The following is a 19,310-nucleotide window of genomic DNA, read 5'->3' as shown; positions in this document are numbered from 1 at the left end:
CTCCACTTGCTCAGTTCTGAGAGAGATATGTGTGTGGAAGCCGTCTTTCACCTAGCTTGTTGGGAACACAAAGTTTCTTTTAAGTTGCAAACTCCACTCCATACATATATATGGTGAGGAACTAGCTCCAACTCGGTTTTACAGTGAAAACTGCAGGAACTTCAAACCGGCACTAGGAAACAGACTGAGAAACCAGAGTAAAAGTTTCTCCTGCAACCCGTTCCCTTGGTGCTAGATGAACGAACGTCTCTCCACTTGCTCAGTTCTGAGAGATATGTGTGTGTGGAAGCCGTCCTTCACCTAGCTTGTAGGGAACACAAAGTCTCTTTTCAGTTGCAAACTCCACTCCATACATATATAAGGGGAGGTACTAGCTCCAACTCGGTTTTACAGTTAAAATTGCAGGAACTTCAACCGGCCCTAGGAAACAGACTGAGAAAACAGAGTAAAAGATTCCAATGCAAACCGTTCCCTTGGTGCTAGATGAACGAACGTCTCTCCACATGCTCAGTTCTGAGAGATAAGTGTGTGTGAAAGCCCTCCTTCACCTGGCTTGTTGGGAACACAATTTTTTTCAGTTGCAAACTCCATTCCATACATATATATGGGGAGGTACTAGCTCCAACAAGGTTTTACAGTGAAAACTGCAGGAACTTCAAACCGGCACTAGGAAACAGACTGAGAAACCAGAGTAAAAGTTTCCAAAGCAACCCGTTCCCTTGGTGCTAGATGAACGAACGTCTCTCCACTTGCTCAGTTCTGAGAGATATGGGTGTGTGGAAGCCGTCCTTCACCTAGATTGTTGGGAACACAAAGTTTCTTTTCAGTTGCAAACCCCACTCCATACATATATATGGGGAGGTACAAGCTCCAACTCGGGTTTACAGTGAAAATTGCAGGAACTTCAAACCGGCCCTCGGAAACAGACTGAGAAACCAGAGTAAAAGTTTCCAATGCAACCCGTTCACTTGGTGCTAGATGAACGTACGTCTCTCAACATGCTCAATTCTAAGAGATAAGTGTGTGTGGAAGCCGTCCTTCACCTAGATTGTTGGGAACAGAAAGTTTCTTTTCAGTTGCAAACTACACTCCATACATATATATGGGTAGGTACTAGCTCCAACACGGTTTTACAGTGAAAAGTGCAGGAACTTCAACCCGGCACTAGGAAACAAACTGAGAATCCAGAGTAAAAGTTTCTCTTGCAACCCGATCCCTTGGTGCTAGATGAACGAACGTCTATCCACATGCTCAGTTCTGAGAGATAAGTGTGTGTGAAAGATGTCCTTCACCTAGCTTGATGGGAACACAAAATTTCTTTTCAGTTGCAAACTCCACTCCATACATATATACGGGGAGGTACTTGCTCCAGCTCGGTTTTACAGTGAAAACTGCAGGAAATTCAAACCGGCAGTAGGAAACAGACTGAGAAACCAGAGTAAAAGATTCTCCTGCAACCCGTTCCCGTGGTGCTAGTTGAACAAACGTTTCTCCACATGCTCAGTTCTGAGATATAAGTGTGTGTGAAAGCCGTCCTTCACCTAGCTTGTCAGGAACACAAAGATTCTTTTCAGTTGCAAACTCCACTCCATACATATATAAGGGGAGGTACTAGCTCCAACTCGGTTTTACAGTGAAAACTGCAGGAACTTCAAACCGGCACTAGGAAACAGACTGAGAAACCAGAGTAATAGTTTCTCCTGTAACCCGTTCCCTTGGTGCTAGATGAACGAACGTCTCTCCACTTGCTCAGTTCTGAGAGATATGTGTGTGTGGAACCAGTCCTTCACCAAGCTTGTTGGGAACACAAAGTTTTTTTCAGTTGCAAACTCCATTCCATACATATATATGGGGAGGTCCTAGCTCCAACTCGGTTTTACAGTGAAAACTGCAAAACCTTCAAACCGGCACTAGGAAACAGACTGAGAAACCAGAGTAAAAGATTCCAATGCAACCCGTTCACTTGGTGTTAGATGAACGAACGTCTCTCAACATGCTCAGTTCTGAGAGATAAGTGTGTGTGAAAGCCGTCCTTCACCTAGATTGTTGGGAACACAAAGTTTCTTTTCAGTTGCAAACTCCACTCCATACATATATATGGGTAGGTAGTAGCTCCAACTAGGTTTTACAGTAAAAACTGCAGGAATTTCAAACCGGAACTAGGAAACAGACTGAGAAACCAGAGTAAAAGTTTCTCCTGCAACCCGTTCCCTTGGTGCTAGATGAACGAACTTCTCTCCACATGCTCAGTTCTGAGGGATAAGTGTGTGTGAAAGCCGTCCTTCAACTAGCTTGTAGGGAACACAAAGTTTTTTTCAGTTTCATACTCCATTCCTTACATATATATGGGGAGGTACAAGCTCCAACTCGGTTTTACAGTGAAAACTGCAGGAACTTCTAACCGGCACTAGGAAACAGACTGAGAAACCAGAGTAAAAGTTTCTCCTGCAACCCTTTCCCTTGGTGCTAGATGAACGAACGTCTCTCCACTTGCTCAGTTCTGAGAGATATGTGTGTGTGGAAGCCTTCCTTCACCAAGCTTGTTGGGAACACAAAGTTTCTTTTCAGTTGCAAACTCCACTCCATACATATATATGGGGAGGTACAAGCTAAAACTCGGTTTTACATTGAAAACTGCAGGAACTTCAAACCGGCACTAGGAAACAGAATGAGAAACCAGAGTAAAATTACCCCTGCAACCCGTTCCCTTGGTTCTAGATGAACGAACGTCTCTCCACATGCTCAGTTCTGAGAGATAAGTGTGTGTGAAAGCCGTACTTCACCTAGCTTGTTGGGAACACAAAGTTTTTTTCAGTTGCAAACTCCATTCCATACATATATATGGGGAGGTACAAGCTCCAACTCGGTTTTACAGTGAAAACTGCAGGAAATTCAAACCGGCAATAGGAAACAGACTGAGAAACCAGAGAAAAAGTTTCTCCTGCAACCCGTTCCCTTGGTGTTAGATTAACGAACGTCTCTCCACTTGCTCAGTTCTTGGAGTTATGTGTGTGTGGAAGCCGTCTTTCACCTAGATTGTTGGGAACACAAAGTTTCTTTTCAGTTGCAAACTCCAATCCATACCTATATATGGGGAGGAACTAGCTTCAACTCGGTTTTACAGTGAAAATTGCAGGAACTTCAAACCGGCCCTAGGAAACAGACTGAGAAACCAGAGTAAAAGTTTCTCCTGCAACCCGTTCCCTTGTTGCTAGATGAACGAACGTCTCTCCACATGCTGAGTTCTGAGAGATAAGTGTGTGTGAAAGCCGTCCTTCACCTAGCTTGTTGGGAACACAAAGTTTTTTCAGTTGCATACTCCATTCCATACATATATATGGGGAGGTACTAGCTCCAACTCGGTTTTACCGTGAAAACTGCAGGAACTTCAAACCGGCACTAGGAAACAGACTGAGAAACCAGAGTAATAGTTTCTCCTGTAACCCGTTCCCTTGGTGCTAGATGAACGAACGTCTCTCCACTTGCTCAGTTCTGAGAGATATGTGTGTGTGGAAGCCGTCCTTCACCAAGCTTGTTGGGAACACAAAGTTTTTTTCAGTTGCAAACTCCATTCCATACATATATATGGGGAGGTACTAGCTCCAACTCGGTTTTACAGTGAAAACTGCAAAACCTTCAAACCGGCACTAGGAAACAGACTGAGAAACCAGAGTAAAAGATTCCAATGCAACCCGTTCACTTGGTGCTAGATGAACGAAAGTCTCTCAACATGCTCAGTTCTGAGAGATAAGTGTGTGTGAAAGCCGTCCTTCACCTAGATTGTTGGGAACACAAAGTTTCTTTTCAGTTGCAAACTCCACTCCATACATATATATGGGTAGGTAGTAGCTCCAACTAGGTTTTACAGTGAAAACTGCAGGAATTTCAAACCGGCACTAGGAAACAGACTGAGAAAACAGAGTAAAAGTTTCTCCTGCAACCCGTTCCCTTGGTGCTAGATGAACGAACTTCTCTCCACATGCTCAGTTCTGAGAGATAAGTGTGTGTGAAAGCCGTCCTTCAACTAGCTTGTAGGGAACACAAAGTTTTTTTCAGTTTCATACTCCATTCCATACATATATATGGGGAAGTACAAGCTCCAACTCGGTTTTACAGTGAAAACTGCAGGAACTTCTAACCGGCACTAGGAAACAGACTGAGAAACCAGAGTAAAAGTTTCTCCTGCAACCCTTTCCCTTGGTGCTAGATGAACGAACGTCTCTCCACTTGCTCAGTTCTGAGAGATATGTGTGTGTGGAAGTCGTCCTTCACCAAGCTTGTTGGGAACACAAAGTTTCTTTTCAGTTGCAAACTCCACTCCATACATATATATGGGGAGGTACAAGCTAAAACTTGGTTTTACATTGAAAACTGCAGGAACTTCAAACCGGCACTAGGAAACAGAATGAGAAACCAGAGTAAAAGTTACCCCTGCAACCCGTTCCCTTGGTTCTAGATGAACGAACGTCTCTCCACATGCTCAGTTCTGAGAGGTAAGTGTGTGTGAAAGCCATCGTTCACCTAGCTTGTTGGGAACACAAAGTTTCTTTTCAGTTGCAAACTCCACTCCATATATATATATGGGGAGGCACTATCTCCAAATCGGTTTTACAGTGAAAACTGCAGGAACTTCAAACCGGCACTAGGAAACAGACTCAGAATCCAGAGAAAAAGTTTCTCCTGCAACCCGTTCCCTTGGTGCTAGATGAACGAACGTCTCTCCACATGCTCAGTTCTGAGAGATAAGTGTGTGTGAAAGCCGTCCTTCACCTAGCTTGTTGGGAACACAAAGTTTTTTTAAGTTGCAAACTCCATTCCATACATATATAAGGGGAGGTACTAGCTCCAACTCGGTTTTACAGTGAAAACTGCAGGAACTTCAAACCGGCAATAGGAAACAGACTGAGAAACCACAGTAAAAGATTCTCCTGCAACCCGTTCCTTTGGTGCTAGATGAACGAACCTCTCTCCACTTGCTCATTTCTGAGAGATATGTGTGTGTGAAAGCCATACTTCACCTAGCTTGTTGGGAATACAAAGTTTCTTTTCAGTTGCAAACTCCACTCCATACATATATATGGGGAGGTACTAGCTCCAACTCCGTTTTACAGTGAAAACTGCAGGAACATCAAACCGGCACTAGGAAACAGACTGAGTAACCAAGTAAAGTTTCCCCTGCCACCCGTTCCCTTGGTGCTAGATGAACGAACGTCTCTCCACTTGCTCAGTTCTGAGAGAGATATGTGTGTGGAAGCCGTCTTTCACCTAGCTTGTTGGGAACACAAAGTTTCTTTTAAGTTGCAAACTCCACTCCATACATATATATGGGGAGGAACTAGCTCCAACTCGGTTTTACAGTGAAAACTGCAGGAACTTCAAACCGGCACTAGGAAACAGACTGAGAAACCAGAGTAAAAGTTTCTCCTGCAACCCGTTCCCTTGGTGCTAGATGAACGAACGTCTCTCCACTTGCTCAGTTCTGAGAGATATGTGTGTGTGGAAGCCGTCCTTCACCTAGCTTGTAGGGAACACAAAGTTTCTTTTCAGTTGCAAACTCCACTCCATAAATATATATGGGGAGGTACTAGCTCCAACTCGGTTTTACAGTGAAAATTGCAGGAACTTCAACCGGCCCTAGGAAACAGACTGAGAAAACAGAGTAAAAGATTCCAATGCAAACCGTTCCCTTGGTGCTAGATGAACGAACGTCTCTCCACATGCTCAGTTCTGAGAGATAAGTGTGTGTGAAAGCCCTCCTTCACCTGGCTTGTTGGGAACACAATTTTTTTCAGTTGCAAACTCCATTCCATACATATATATGGGGAGGTACTAGCTCCAACAAGGTTTTACAGTGAAAACTGCAGGAACTTCAAACCGGCACTAGGAAACAGACTGAGAAACCAGAGTAAAAGTTTCCAAAGCAACCCGTTCCCTTGGTGCTAGATGAACGAACGTCTCTCCACTTGCTCAGTTCTGAGAGATATGGGTGTGTGGAAGCCGTCCTTCACCTAGATTGTTGGGAACACAAAGTTTCTTTTCAGTTGCAAACCCCACTCCATACATATATATGGGGAGGTACAAGCTCCAACTCGGGTTTACAGTGAAAATTGCAGGAACTTCAAACCGGCCCTCGGAAACAGACTGAGAAACCAGAGTAAAAGTTTCCAATGCAACCCGTTCACTTGGTGCTAGATGAACGTACGTCTCTCAACATGCTCAATTCTAAGAGATAAGTGTGTGTGAAAGCCGTCCTTCACCTAGATTGTTGGGAACAGAAAGTTTCTTTTCAGTTGCAAACTACACTCCATACATATATATGGGTAGGTACTAGCTCCAACACGGTTTTACAGTGAAAAGTGCAGGAACTTCAACCCGGCACTAGGAAACAGACTGAGAATCCAGAGTAAAAGTTTCTCTTGCAACCCGATCCCTTGGTGCTAGATGAACGAACGTCTATCCACATGCTCAGTTCTGAGAGATAAGTGTGTGTGAAAGATGTCCTTCACCTAGCTTGATGGGAACACAAAATTTCTTTTCAGTTGCAAACTCCACTCCATACATATATACGGGGAGGTACTTGCTCCAGCTCGGTTTTACAGTGAAAACTGCAGGAAATTCAAACCGGCAGTAGGAAACAGACTGAGAAACCAGAGTAAAAGATTCTCCTGCAACCCGTTCCCGTGGTGCTAGTTGAACAAACGTTTCTCCACATGCTCAGTTCTGAGATATAAGTGTGTGTGAAAGCCGTCCTTCACCTAGCTTGTCAGGAACACAAAGATTCTTTTCAGTTGCAAACTCCACTCCATACATATATAAGGGGAGGTACTAGCTCCAACTCGGTTTTACAGTGAAAACTGCAGGAACTTCAAACCGGCACTAGGAAACAGACTGAGAAACCAGAGTAATAGTTTCTCCTGTAACCCGTTCCCTTGGTGCTAGATGAACGAACGTCTCTCCACTTGCTCAGTTCTGAGAGATATGTGTGTGTGGAACCAGTCCTTCACCAAGCTTGTTGGGAACACAAAGTTTTTTTCAGTTGCAAACTCCATTCCATACATATATATGGGGAGGTTCTAGCTCCAACTCGGTTTTACAGTGAAAACTGCAAAACCTTCAAACCGGCACTAGGAAACAGACTGAGAAACCAGAGTAAAAGATTCCAATGCAACCCGTTCACTTGGTGTTAGATGAACGAACGTCTCTCAACATGCTCAGTTCTGAGAGATAAGTGTGTGTGAAAGCCGTCCTTCACCTAGATTGTTGGGAACACAAAGTTTCTTTTCAGTTGCAAACTCCACTCCATACATATATATGGGTAGGTAGTAGCTCCAACTAGGTTTTACAGTAAAAACTGCAGGAATTTCAAACCGGAACTAGGAAACAGACTGAGAAACCAGAGTAAAAGTTTCTCCTGCAACCCGTTCCCTTGGTGCTAGATGAACGAACTTCTCTCCACATGCTCAGTTCTGAGGGATAAGTGTGTGTGAAAGCCGTCCTTCAACTAGCTTGTAGGGAACACAAAGTTTTTTTCAGTTTCATACTCCATTCCTTACATATATATGGGGAGGTACAAGCTCCAACTCGGTTTTACAGTGAAAACTGCAGGAACTTCTAACCGGCACTAGGAAACAGACTGAGAAACCAGAGTAAAAGTTTCTCCTGCAACCCTTTCCCTTGGTGCTAGATGAACGAACGTCTCTCCACTTGCTCAGTTCTGAGAGATATGTGTGTGTGGAAGCCTTCCTTCACCAAGCTTGTTGGGAACACAAAGTTTCTTTTCAGTTGCAAACTCCACTCCATACATATATATGGGGAGGTACAAGCTAAAACTCGGTTTTACATTGAAAACTGCAGGAACTTCAAACCGGCACTAGGAAACAGAATGAGAAACCAGAGTAAAATTACCCCTGCAACCCGTTCCCTTGGTTCTAGATGAACGAACGTCTCTCCACATGCTCAGTTCTGAGAGATAAGTGTGTGTGAAAGCCGTACTTCACCTAGCTTGTTGGGAACACAAAGTTTTTTTCAGTTGCAAACTCCATTCCATACATATATATGGGGAGGTACAAGCTCCAACTCGGTTTTACAGTGAAAACTGCAGGAAATTCAAACCGGCAATAGGAAACAGACTGAGAAACCAGAGAAAAAGTTTCTCCTGCAACCCGTTCCCTTGGTGTTAGATTAACGAACGTCTCTCCACTTGCTCAGTTCTTGGAGTTATGTGTGTGTGGAAGCCGTCTTTCACCTAGATTGTTGGGAACACAAAGTTTCTTTTCAGTTGCAAACTCCAATCCATACCTATATATGGGGAGGAACTAGCTTCAAATCGGTTTTACAGTGAAAATTGCAGGAACTTCAAACCGGCCCTAGGAAACAGACTGAGAAACCAGTGTAAAAGATTCCAATGCAACCCGTTCACTAGGTGCTAGATGAACGAACGTCTCTCAACATGCTCAATTCTGAGAGATAAGTGTGTGTGAAAGCCGTCCTTCACCTAGATTGTTGGGTACAAAGTTTCTTTTCAGTTGCAAACTCCACTCCATACATATATATGGGTAGGTACTAGCTCCAACTCGGTTTTACAGTGAAAACTGCAGAAACTTCAAACCGGCACTAGGAAACAGACTGAGAAACCAGAGTAAAAGTTTCTCCTGCAACCCGTTCCCTTGTTGCTAGATGAACGAACGTCTCTCCACATGCTCAGTTCTGAGAGATAAGTGTGTGTGAAAGCCGTCCTTCACCTAGCTTGTTGGGAACACAAAGTTTTTTCAGTTGCATACTCCATTACATACATATATATGGGGAGGTACTAGCTCCAACTCGGTTTTACCGTGAAAACTGCAGGAACTTCAAACCGGCACTAGGAAACAGACTGAGAAACCAGAGTAATAGTTTCTCCTGTAACCCGTTCCCTTGGTGCTAGATGAACGAACGTCTCTCCACTTGCTCAGTTCTGAGAGATATGTGTGTGTGGAAGCCGTCCTTCACCAAGCTTGTTGGGAACACAAAGTTTTTTTCAGTTGCAAACTCCATTCCATACATATATATGGGGAGGTACTAGCTCCAACTCGGTTTTACAGTGAAAACTGCAAAACCTTCAAACCGGCACTAGGAAACAGACTGAGAAACCAGAGTAAAAGATTCCAATGCAACCCGTTCACTTGGTGCTAGATGAACGAACGTCTCTCAACATGCTCAGTTCTGAGAGATAAGTGTGTGTGAAAGCCGTCCTTCACCTAGATTGTTGGGAACACAAAGTTTCTTTTCAGTTGCAAACTCCACTCCATACATATATATGGGTAGGTAGTAGCTCCAACTAGGTTTTACAGTGAAAACTGCAGGAATTTCAAACCGGCACTAGGAAACAGACTGAGAAAACAGAGTAAAAGTTTCTCCTGCAACCCGTTCCCTTGGTGCTAGATGAACGAACTTCTCTCCACATGCTCAGTTCTGAGAGATAACTGTGTGTGAAAGCCGTCCTTCAACTAGCTTGTAGGGAACACAAAGTTTTTTTCAGTTTCATACTCCATTCCATACATATATATGGGGAGGTACAAGCTCCAACTCGGTTTTACAGTGAAAACTGCAGGAACTTCTAACCGGCACTAGGAAACAGACTGAGAAACCAGAGTAAAAGTTTCTCCTGCAACCCTTTCCCTTGGTGCTAGATGAACGAACGTCTCTCCACTTGCTCAGTTCTGAGAGATATGTGTGTGTGGAAGTCGTCCTTCACCAAGCTTGTTGGGAACACAAAGTTTCTTTTCAGTTGCAAACTCCACTCCATACATATATATGGGGAGGTACAAGCTAAAACTTGGTTTTACATTGAAAACTGCAGGAACATCAAACCGGCACTAGGAAACAGAATGAGAAACCAGAGTAAAAGTTACCCCTGCAACCCGTTCCCTTGGTTCTAGATGAACGAACTTCTCTCCACATGCTCAGTTCTGAGAGGTAAGTGTGTGTGAAAGCCATCGTTCACCTAGCTTGTTGGGAACACAAAGATTCTTTTCAGTTTCAAACTCCACTCCATATATATATATGGGGAGGCACTATCTCCAAATCGGTTTTACAGTGAAAACTGCAGGAACTTCAAACCGGCACTAGGAAACAGACTCAGAATCCAGAGAAAAAGTTTCTCCTGCAACCCGTTCCCTTGGTGCTAGATGAACGAACGTCTCTCCACATGCTCAGTTCTGAGAGATAAGTGTGTGTGAAAGCCGTCCTTCACCTAGCTTGTTGGGAACACAAAGTTTTTTTCAGTTGCAAACTCCATTCCATACATATATATGGGGAGGTACTAGCTCCAACTCGGTTTTACAGTGAAAACTGCAGGAACTTCAAACCGGCAATAGGAAACAGACTGAGAAACCAGAGTAAAAGATTCTCCTGCAACCCGTTCCTTTGGTGCTAGATGAACGAACCTCTCTCCACTTGCTCATTTCTGAGAGATATGTGTGTGTGAAAGCCATACTTCACCTAGCTTGTTGGGAATACAAAGTTTCTTTTCAGTTGCAAACTCCTCTCCATACATATATATGGGGAGGTACTAGCTCCAACTCCGTTTTACAGTGAAAACTGCAGGAACATCAAACCGGCACTAGGAAACAGACTGAGTAACCAAGTAAAGTTTCCCCTGCCACCCGTTCCCTTGGTGCTAGATGAACGAACGTCTCTCCACTTGCTCAGTTCTGAGAGAGATATGTGTGTGGAAGCCGTCTTTCACCTAGCTTGTTGGGAACACAAAGTTTCTTTTAAGTTGCAAACTCCACTCCATACATATATATGGGGAGGAACTAGCTCCAACTCGGTTTTACAGTGAAAACTGCAGGAACTTCAAACCGGCACTAGGAAACAGACTGAGAAACCAGAGTAAAAGTTTCTCCTGCAACCCGTTCCCTTGGTGCTAGATGAACGAACGTCTCTCCACTTGCTCAGTTCTGAGAGATATGTGTGTGTGGAAGCCGTCCTTCACCTAGCTTGTAGGGAACACAAAGTCTCTTTTCAGTTGCAAACTCCACTCCATACATATATATGGGGAGGTACTAGCTCCAACTCGGTTTTACAGTGAAAATTGCAGGAACTTCAACCGGCCCTAGGAAACAGACTGAGAAAACAGAGTAAAAGATTCCAATGCAAACCGTTCCCTTGGTGCTAGATGAACGAACGTCTCTCCACATGCTCAGTTCTGAGAGATAAGTGTGTGTGAAAGCCCTCCTTCACCTGGCTTGTTGGGAACACAATTTTTTTCAGTTGAAAACTCCATTCCATACATATATATGGGGAGGTACTAGCTCCAACAAGGTTTTACAGTGAAAACTGCAGGAACTTCAAACCGGCACTAGGAAACAGACTGAGAAACCAGAGTAAAAGTTTCCAAAACAACCCGTTCCCTTGGTGCTAGATGAACGAACGTCTCTCCACTTGCTCAGTTCTGAGAGATATGGGTGTGTGGAAGCCGTCCTTCACCTAGATTGTTGGGAACACAAAGTTTCTTTTCAGTTGCAAACCCCACTCCATACATATATATGGGGAGGTACAAGCTCGAACTCGGGTTTACAGTGAAAATTGCAGGAACTTCAAACCGGCCCTCGTAAACAGACTGAGAAACCAGAGTAAAAGTTTCCAATGCAACCCGTTCACTTGGTGCTAGATGAACGTACGTCTCTCAACATGCTCAATTCTAAGAGATAAGTGTGTGTGAAAGCCGTCCTTCACCTAGATTGTTGGGAACAGAAAGTTTCTTTTCAGTTGCAAACTACACTCCATACATATATATGGGTAGGTACTAGCTCCAACACGGTTTTACAGTGAAAAGTGCAGGAACTTCAACCCGGCACTAGGAAACAGACTGAGAATCCAGAGTAAAAGTTTCTCTTGCAACCCGATCCCTTGGTGCTAGATGAACGAACGTCTATCCACATGCTCAGTTCTGAGAGATAAGTGTGTGTGAAAGATGTCCTTCACCTAGCTTGATGGGAACACAAAATTTCTTTTCAGTTGCAAACTCCACTCCATACATATATACGGGGAGGTACATGCTCCAGCTCGGTTTTACAGTGAAAACTGCAGGAAATTCAAACCGGCAGTAGGAAACAGACTGAGAAACCAGAGTAAAAGATTCTCCTGCAACCCGTTCCCGTGGTGCTAGTTGAACAAACGTTTCTCCACATGCTCAGTTCTGAGATATAAGTGTGTTTGAAAGCCGTCCTTCACCTAGCTTGTCAGGAACACAAAGATTCTTTTCAGTTGCAAACTCCACTCCATACATATATAAGGGGAGGTACTAGCTCCAACTCGGTTTTACAGTGAAAACTGCAGGAACTTCAAACCGGCACTAGGAAACAGACTGAGAATCCAGAGTAAAAGTTTCTCCTGCAACCCGTTCCTTTGGTGCTAGATGAACGAACGTCTCTCCACTTGCTCAGTTCTGAGAGATATGTGTGTGTGAAAGCCGTCCTTCACCAAGCTTGTTGGGAACACAATGTTTCTTTTCAGCTGTAAACCCCACACCATACATATATATGAGGAGGTACTAGCTCCAAGTCGGTTTTACAGTGAAAACTGCAGGAACATCAAACCGGCACTATGAAACAGACTGAGAAACCAAGTAAATGTTTCCCTTGCAACCCGTTCCCTTGGTGCTAGATGAACGAACGTCTCTCCACTTGCTCAGTTCTCAGAGAGATATGTGTGTGGAAGCCGTCCTTCACCTAGCTTGTTGGGAACACAAAGTTTCTTTTCAGTTGCAAACTCCACTCCATACATTTATATGGGGAGGTACTAGCTCCAACTCGGGTTTACAGTGAAAACTGCAGGAACTTCAAACCGGCACTAGGAAACAGACTGTGAAACTAGAGTAAAAGTTTCTCCTGCAACCCATTCCCTTGGTGCTAGATGAACGAACGTCTCTCCACTTGCTCAGTTCTGAGAGATATGTGTGTGTGGTAGCCGTACTTCTCCTAAATTGTTGGGAACACAAAGTTTCTTTTCAGTTGCAAACTCCACTCCATACATATATATGGGGAGGTACTAGCTCCAACTCGGTTTTATAGTGAAAACTGCAGGAACTTCTAAACGGCACTAGGAAACAGACTGAGGAACCATAGTAAAAGTTTCTCCTGCAACCCGTTCCCTTGGTGCTAGATGAACGAACGTCTCTCCACATGCTCAGTTCTGAGAGATAAGTGTGTGTGGTAGCCATACTTCACCTAACTTGTTGGGAACACAAAGTTTCTTTTCAGTTGCAAACTCCACTCCATACATATATATGGGGAGGTACTAGCTCCAACTCGGTTTAACAGTCAAAACTGCAGGAACATCAAACCGGCACTAGGAAACAGACTGAGAAACCAAGTAAAAGATTCTCTTGCAACCCGTTCCCTTGGTGCTAGATGAACGAAATTCTCTCCACATGCTTAGTTCTGAGAGATAAGTGTGTGTGAAAGCCGTCCTTCACCTAGCTTGTTGGGAACACAAAGTTTCTTTTCAGTTGCAAACTCCACTCCATACATATATAAGGGGAGGTACCAGCTCCAACTCGGTTTTACAGTGAAAACTGCAGTAAATTCAAACCGGCACTAGGAAACACACAGAGAAACCAGAGTTAAAGTTTCTCCTGCAATCCTTTCCCTTGGTGCTAGATGAACGAACGTCTCTCCGAAAGCTAGGTTCTGAGAGATATGTGAGTGTGAAAGCCGTCCTTCACCTAGCTTGTTGGGAACACAAAGTTTCTTTTCAGTTGCCAACTCCACTCCATACATATATATCGGGAGGTACTAGCTCCAACTCTGTTTTACAATGAAAACTGCAGGAACTTCATACCGGCACTAGGAAACAGACTGAGAAACCAGAGTAAAAGTTTCTCCTACAACCCGTTCCCTTGGTGCTAGATAAACGAACGTCTCTCCACATGCTCTGTTCTGAGAGATAAGTGTGTGTGAAAGCCGTCCTTCACCTAGCTTGTTGGGAACACAAAGTTTTTTCAGTTGCATACACCATTCCATACATATATATGGGGAGGTACTAGCTCCAACTCGGTTTTACCGTGAAAACTGCAGGAACTTCAAACCGGCACTAGGAAACAGACTGAGAAACCAGAGTAATAGTTTCTCCTGTAACCCGTTCCCTTGGTGCTAGATGAACAAACGTCTCTCCACTTGCTCAGTTCTGAGAGATATGTGTGTGTGGAACCAGTCCTTCACCAAGCTTGTTGGGAACACAAAGTTTTTTTCAGTTGCAAACTCCATTCCATACATATATATGGGGAGGTTCTAGCTCCAACTCGGTTTTACAGTGAAAACTGCAAAACCTTCAAACCGGCACTAGGAAACAGACTGAGAAACCAGAGTAAAAGATTCTAATGCAACCCGTTCACTTGGTGTTAGATGAACGAACGTCTCTCAACATGCTCAGTTCTGAGAGATAAGTGTGTGTGAAAGCCGTCCTTCACCTAGATTGTTGGGAACACAAAGTTTCTTTTCAGTTGCAAACTCCACTCCATACATATATATGGGTAGGTAGTAGCTCCAACTAGGTTTTACAGTAAAAACTGCAGGAATTTCAAACCGGCACTAGGAAACAGACTGAGAAACCAGAGTAAAAGTTTCTCCTGCAACCCGTTCCCTTGGTGCTAGATGAACGAACTTCTCTCCACATGCTCAGTTCTGAGGGATAAGTGTGTGTGAAAGCCGTCCTTCAACTAGCTTGTAGGGAACACAAAGTTTTTTTCAGTTTCATACTCCATTCCTTACATATATATGGGGAGGTACAAGCTCCAACTCGGTTTTACAGTGAAAACTGCAGGAACTTCTAACCGGCACTAGGAAACAGACTGAGAAACCAGAGTAAAAGTTTCTCCTGCAACCCTTTCCCTTGGTGCTAGATGAACAAACGTCTCTCCACTTGCTCAGTTCTGAGAGATATGTGTGTGTGGAAGCCTTCCTTCACCAAGCTTGTTGGGAAAACAAAGTTTCTTTTCAGTTGCAAACTCCACTCCATACATATATATGGGGAGGTACAAGCTAAAACTCGGTTTTACATTGAAAACTGCAGGAACTTCAAACCGGCACTAGGAAACAGAATGAGAAACCAGAGTAAAATTACCCCTGCAACCCGTTCCCTTGGTTCTAGATGAACGAACGTCTCTCCACATGCTCAGTTCTGAGAGATAAGTGTGTGTGAAAGCCGTACTTCACCTAGCTTGTTGGGAACACAAAGTTTTTTTCAGTTGCAAACTCCATTCCATACATATATATGGGGAGGTACAAGCTCCAACTCGGTTTTACAGTGAAAACTGCAGGAAATTCAAACCGGCAATAGGAAACAGACTGAGAAACCAGAGAAAAAGTTTCTCCTGCAACCCGTTCCCTTGGTGTTAGATTAACGAACGTCTCTCCACTTGCTCAGTTCTTGGAGTTATGTGTGTGTGGAAGCCGTCTTTCACCTAGATTGTTGGGAACACAAAGTTTCTTTTCAGTTGCAAACTCCAATCCATACCTATATATGGGGAGGAACTAGCTTCAACTCGGTTTTACAGTGAAAATTGCAGGAACTTCAAACCGGCCCTAGGAAACAGACTGAGAAACCAGTGTAAAAGATTCCAATGCAACCCGTTCACTAGGTGCTAGATGAACGAACGTCTCTCAACATGCTCAATTCTGAGAGATAAGTGTGTGTGAAAGCCGTCCTTCACCTAGATTGTTGGGTACAAAGTTTCTTTTCAGTTGCAAACTCCACTCCATACATATATATGGGTAGGTACTAGCTCCAACTCGGTTTTACAGTGAAAACTGCAGAAACTTCAAACCGGCACTAGGAAACAGACTGAGAAACCAGAGTAAAAGTTTCTCCTGCAAACCGTTCCCTTGTTGCTAGATGAACGAACGTCTCTCCACATGCTCAGTTCTGAGAGATAAGTGTGTGTGAAAGCCGTCCTTCACCTAGCTTGTTGGGAACACAAAGTTTTTTCAGTTGCATACTCCATTACATACATATATATGGGGAGGTACTAGCTCCAACTCGATTTTACCGTGAAAACTGCAGGAACTTCAAACCGGCACTAGGAAACAGACTGAGAAACCAGAGTAATAGTTTCTCCTGTAACCCGTTCCCTTGGTGCTAGATGAACGAACGTCTCTCCACTTGCTCAGTTCTGAGAGATATGTGTGTGTGGAAGCCGTCCTTCACCAAGCTTGTTGGGAACACAAAGTTTTTTTCAGTTGCAAACTACATTCCATACATATATATGGGGAGGTACTAGCTCCAACTCGGTTTTACAGTGAAAACTGCAAAACCTTCAAACCGGCACTAGGAAACAGACTGAGAAACCAGAGTAAAAGATTCCAATGCAACCCGTTCACTTGGTGCTAGATGAACGAACGTCTCTCAACATGCTCAGTTCTGAGAGATAAGTGTGTGTGAAAGCCGTCCTTCACCTAGATTGTTGGGAACACAAAGTTTCTTTTCAGTTGCAAACTCCACTCCATACATATATATGGGTAGGTAGTAGCTCCAACTAGGTTTTACAGTGAAAACTGCAGGAATTTCAAACCGGCACTAGGAAACAGACTGAGAAAACAGAGTAAAAGTTTCTCCTGCAACCCGTTCCCTTGGTGCTAGATGAACGAACTTCTCTCCACATGCTCAGTTCTGAGAGATAACTGTGTGTGAAAGCCGTCCTTCAACTAGCTTGTAGGGAACACAAAGTTTTTTTCAGTTTCATACTCCATTCCATACATATATATGGGGAGGTACAAGCTCCAACTCGGTTTTACAGTGAAAACTGCAGGAACTTCTAACCGGCACTAGGAAACAGACTGAGAAACCAGAGTAAAAGTTTCTCCTGCAACCCTTTCCCTTGGTGCTAGATGAACGAACGTCTCTCCACTTGCTCAGTTCTGAGAGATATGTGTGTGTGGAAGTCGTCCTTCACCAAGCTTGTTGGGAACACAAAGTTTCTTTTCAGTTGCAAACTCCACTCCATACATATATATGGGGAGGTACAAGCTAAAACTTGGTTTTACATTGAAAACTGCAGGAACTTCAAACCGGCACTAGGAAACAGAATGAGAAACCAGAGTAAAAGTTACCCCTGCAACCCGTTCCCTTGGTTCTAGATGAACGAACTTCTCTCCACATGCTCAGTTCTGAGAGGTAAGTGTGTGTGAAAGCCATCGTTCACCTAGCTTGTTGGGAACACAAAGATTCTTTTCAGTTTCAAACTCCACTCCATATATATATATGGGGAGGCACTATCTCCAAATCGGTTTTACAGTGAAAACTGCAGGAACTTCAAACCGGCACTAGGAAACAGACTCAGAATCCAGAGAAAAAGTTTCTCCTGCAACCCGTTCCCTTGGTGCTAGATGAACGAACGTCTCTCCACATGCTCAGTTCTGAGAGATAAGTGTGTGTGAAAGCCGTCCTTCACCTAGCTTGTAGGGAACACAAAGTTTTTTTCAGTTGCAAACTCCATTCCATACATATATATGGGGAGGTACTAGCTCCAACTCGGTTTTACAGTGAAAACTGCAGGAACTTCAAACCGGCAATAGGAAACAGACTGAGAAACCAGAGAAAAAGTTTCTCCTGCTACCCGTTCCCTTGGTGTTAGATTAACGAACGTCTCTCCACTTGCTCAGTTCTTGGAGTTATGTGTGTGTGGAAGCCGTCCTTCACCTAGCTTGTTGGGAACACAAAGTTTCTTTTCAGTTGCAAACTCCAATCCATACCTATATATGGGGAGGAACTAGCTTCAACTCGGTTTTACAGTGAAAATTGCAGGAACTTCAAACCGGCACTAGGAAACAGACTGAGAAACCAGAGTAAAAGATTCCAATGCAACCCGTTCACTTGGTGCTAGATGAACGAACGTCTCTCAACATGCTCAATTCTGAGAGATAAGTGTGTGTGAAAGCCGTCCTTCACCTAGATTGTTGGGTACAAAGATTCTTTTCAGTTGCAAAGTCCACTCCATACATATATATGGGTAGGTACTAGCTCCAACTCGGTTTTACAGTGAAAACTGCAGGAACATCAAACCGGCACTAGGAAACAGACTGAGAAACCAGAGTAAAAGTTTCTCCTGCAACCCGTTCCCTTGTGCTAGATGAACGAACGTCTCTCCACATGCTCAGTTCTGAGAGATAAGTGTGTGTGAAAGCCGTCCTTCACCTAGCTTGTTGGGAACACAAAGTTTTTTTCAGTTGCAAACTACATTCCATACATATATATGGGGAGGTACTAGCTCCAACTCGGTTTTACAGTGAAAACTGCAGGAACTTCAAACCGGCACTAGGAAACAGACTGAGAAACCAGAGTAAAAGTTTCCCCCGCAATCCGTTCCCTTGGTGCTAGATGAACGAACGTCTCTCCACATGCTCAGTTCTGAGAGGTAAATGTGTGTGAAAGCCATCGTTCACCTAGCTTGTTGGGAACACAAAGTTTCTTTTCAGTTTCAAGCTCCACTCCATACATATATATGGGGAGGAAATATCTCCAACTCGGTTTTACAGTGAAAACTGCAGGAACTTCAAACCGGCACTAGGAAACAGACTGAGAAACCAGAGTAAAAGTTTCTCCTGCAACCCGTTCCCTTGGTGCTAGATGAACGAACGTCTCTCCACATGCTCAGTTCTGAGAGGTAAGTGTGTGTGAAAGCCATCGTTCACCTAGCTTGTTGGGAACACAAAGTTTCTTTTCAGTTGCAAGCTACACTCCATACATATATATGGGGAGGTACTAGCTCCAACTCGGTTTTACAGTGAAAACTGCAGGAACTTCAAACCGGCAATAGGAAACAGACTGAGAAACCAGAGAAAAAGTTTCTCCTGCAACCCGTTCCTTTGGTGTTAGATTAACGAACGTCTCTCCACTTGCTCAGTTCTTGGAGTTATGTGTGTGTGGAAGCCGTCTTTCACCTAGATTGTTGGGAACAGAAAGTTTCTTTTCAGTTGCAAACTCCAATCCATACCTATATATGGGGAGGAACTAGCTTCAACTCGGTTTTACAGTGAAAATTGCAGGAACTTCAAACCGGCCCTAGGAAACAGACTGAGAAACCAGAGTAAAAGATTCCAATGCAACCCGTTCACTAGGTGCTAGATGAACGAACGTCTCTCAACATGCTCAATTCTGAGAGATAAGTGTGTGTGAAAGCCGTCCTTCACCTAGATTGTTGGGTACAAATTTTCTTTTCAGTTGCAAACTCCACTCCATACATATATATGGGTAGGTACTAGCTCCAACTCGGTTTTACAGTGAAAACTGCAGGAACTTCAAACCGGCACTAGGAAACAGACTGAGAAACC

The sequence above is a fragment of the Camelus bactrianus genome, chromosome 23 (genome assembly GCF_048773025.1).
Source record: "Camelus bactrianus isolate YW-2024 breed Bactrian camel chromosome 23, ASM4877302v1, whole genome shotgun sequence".
NCBI classification, from domain to species: domain Eukaryota; kingdom Metazoa; phylum Chordata; class Mammalia; order Artiodactyla; family Camelidae; genus Camelus; species Camelus bactrianus.
This window is presented reverse-complemented; position numbering follows the sequence as displayed.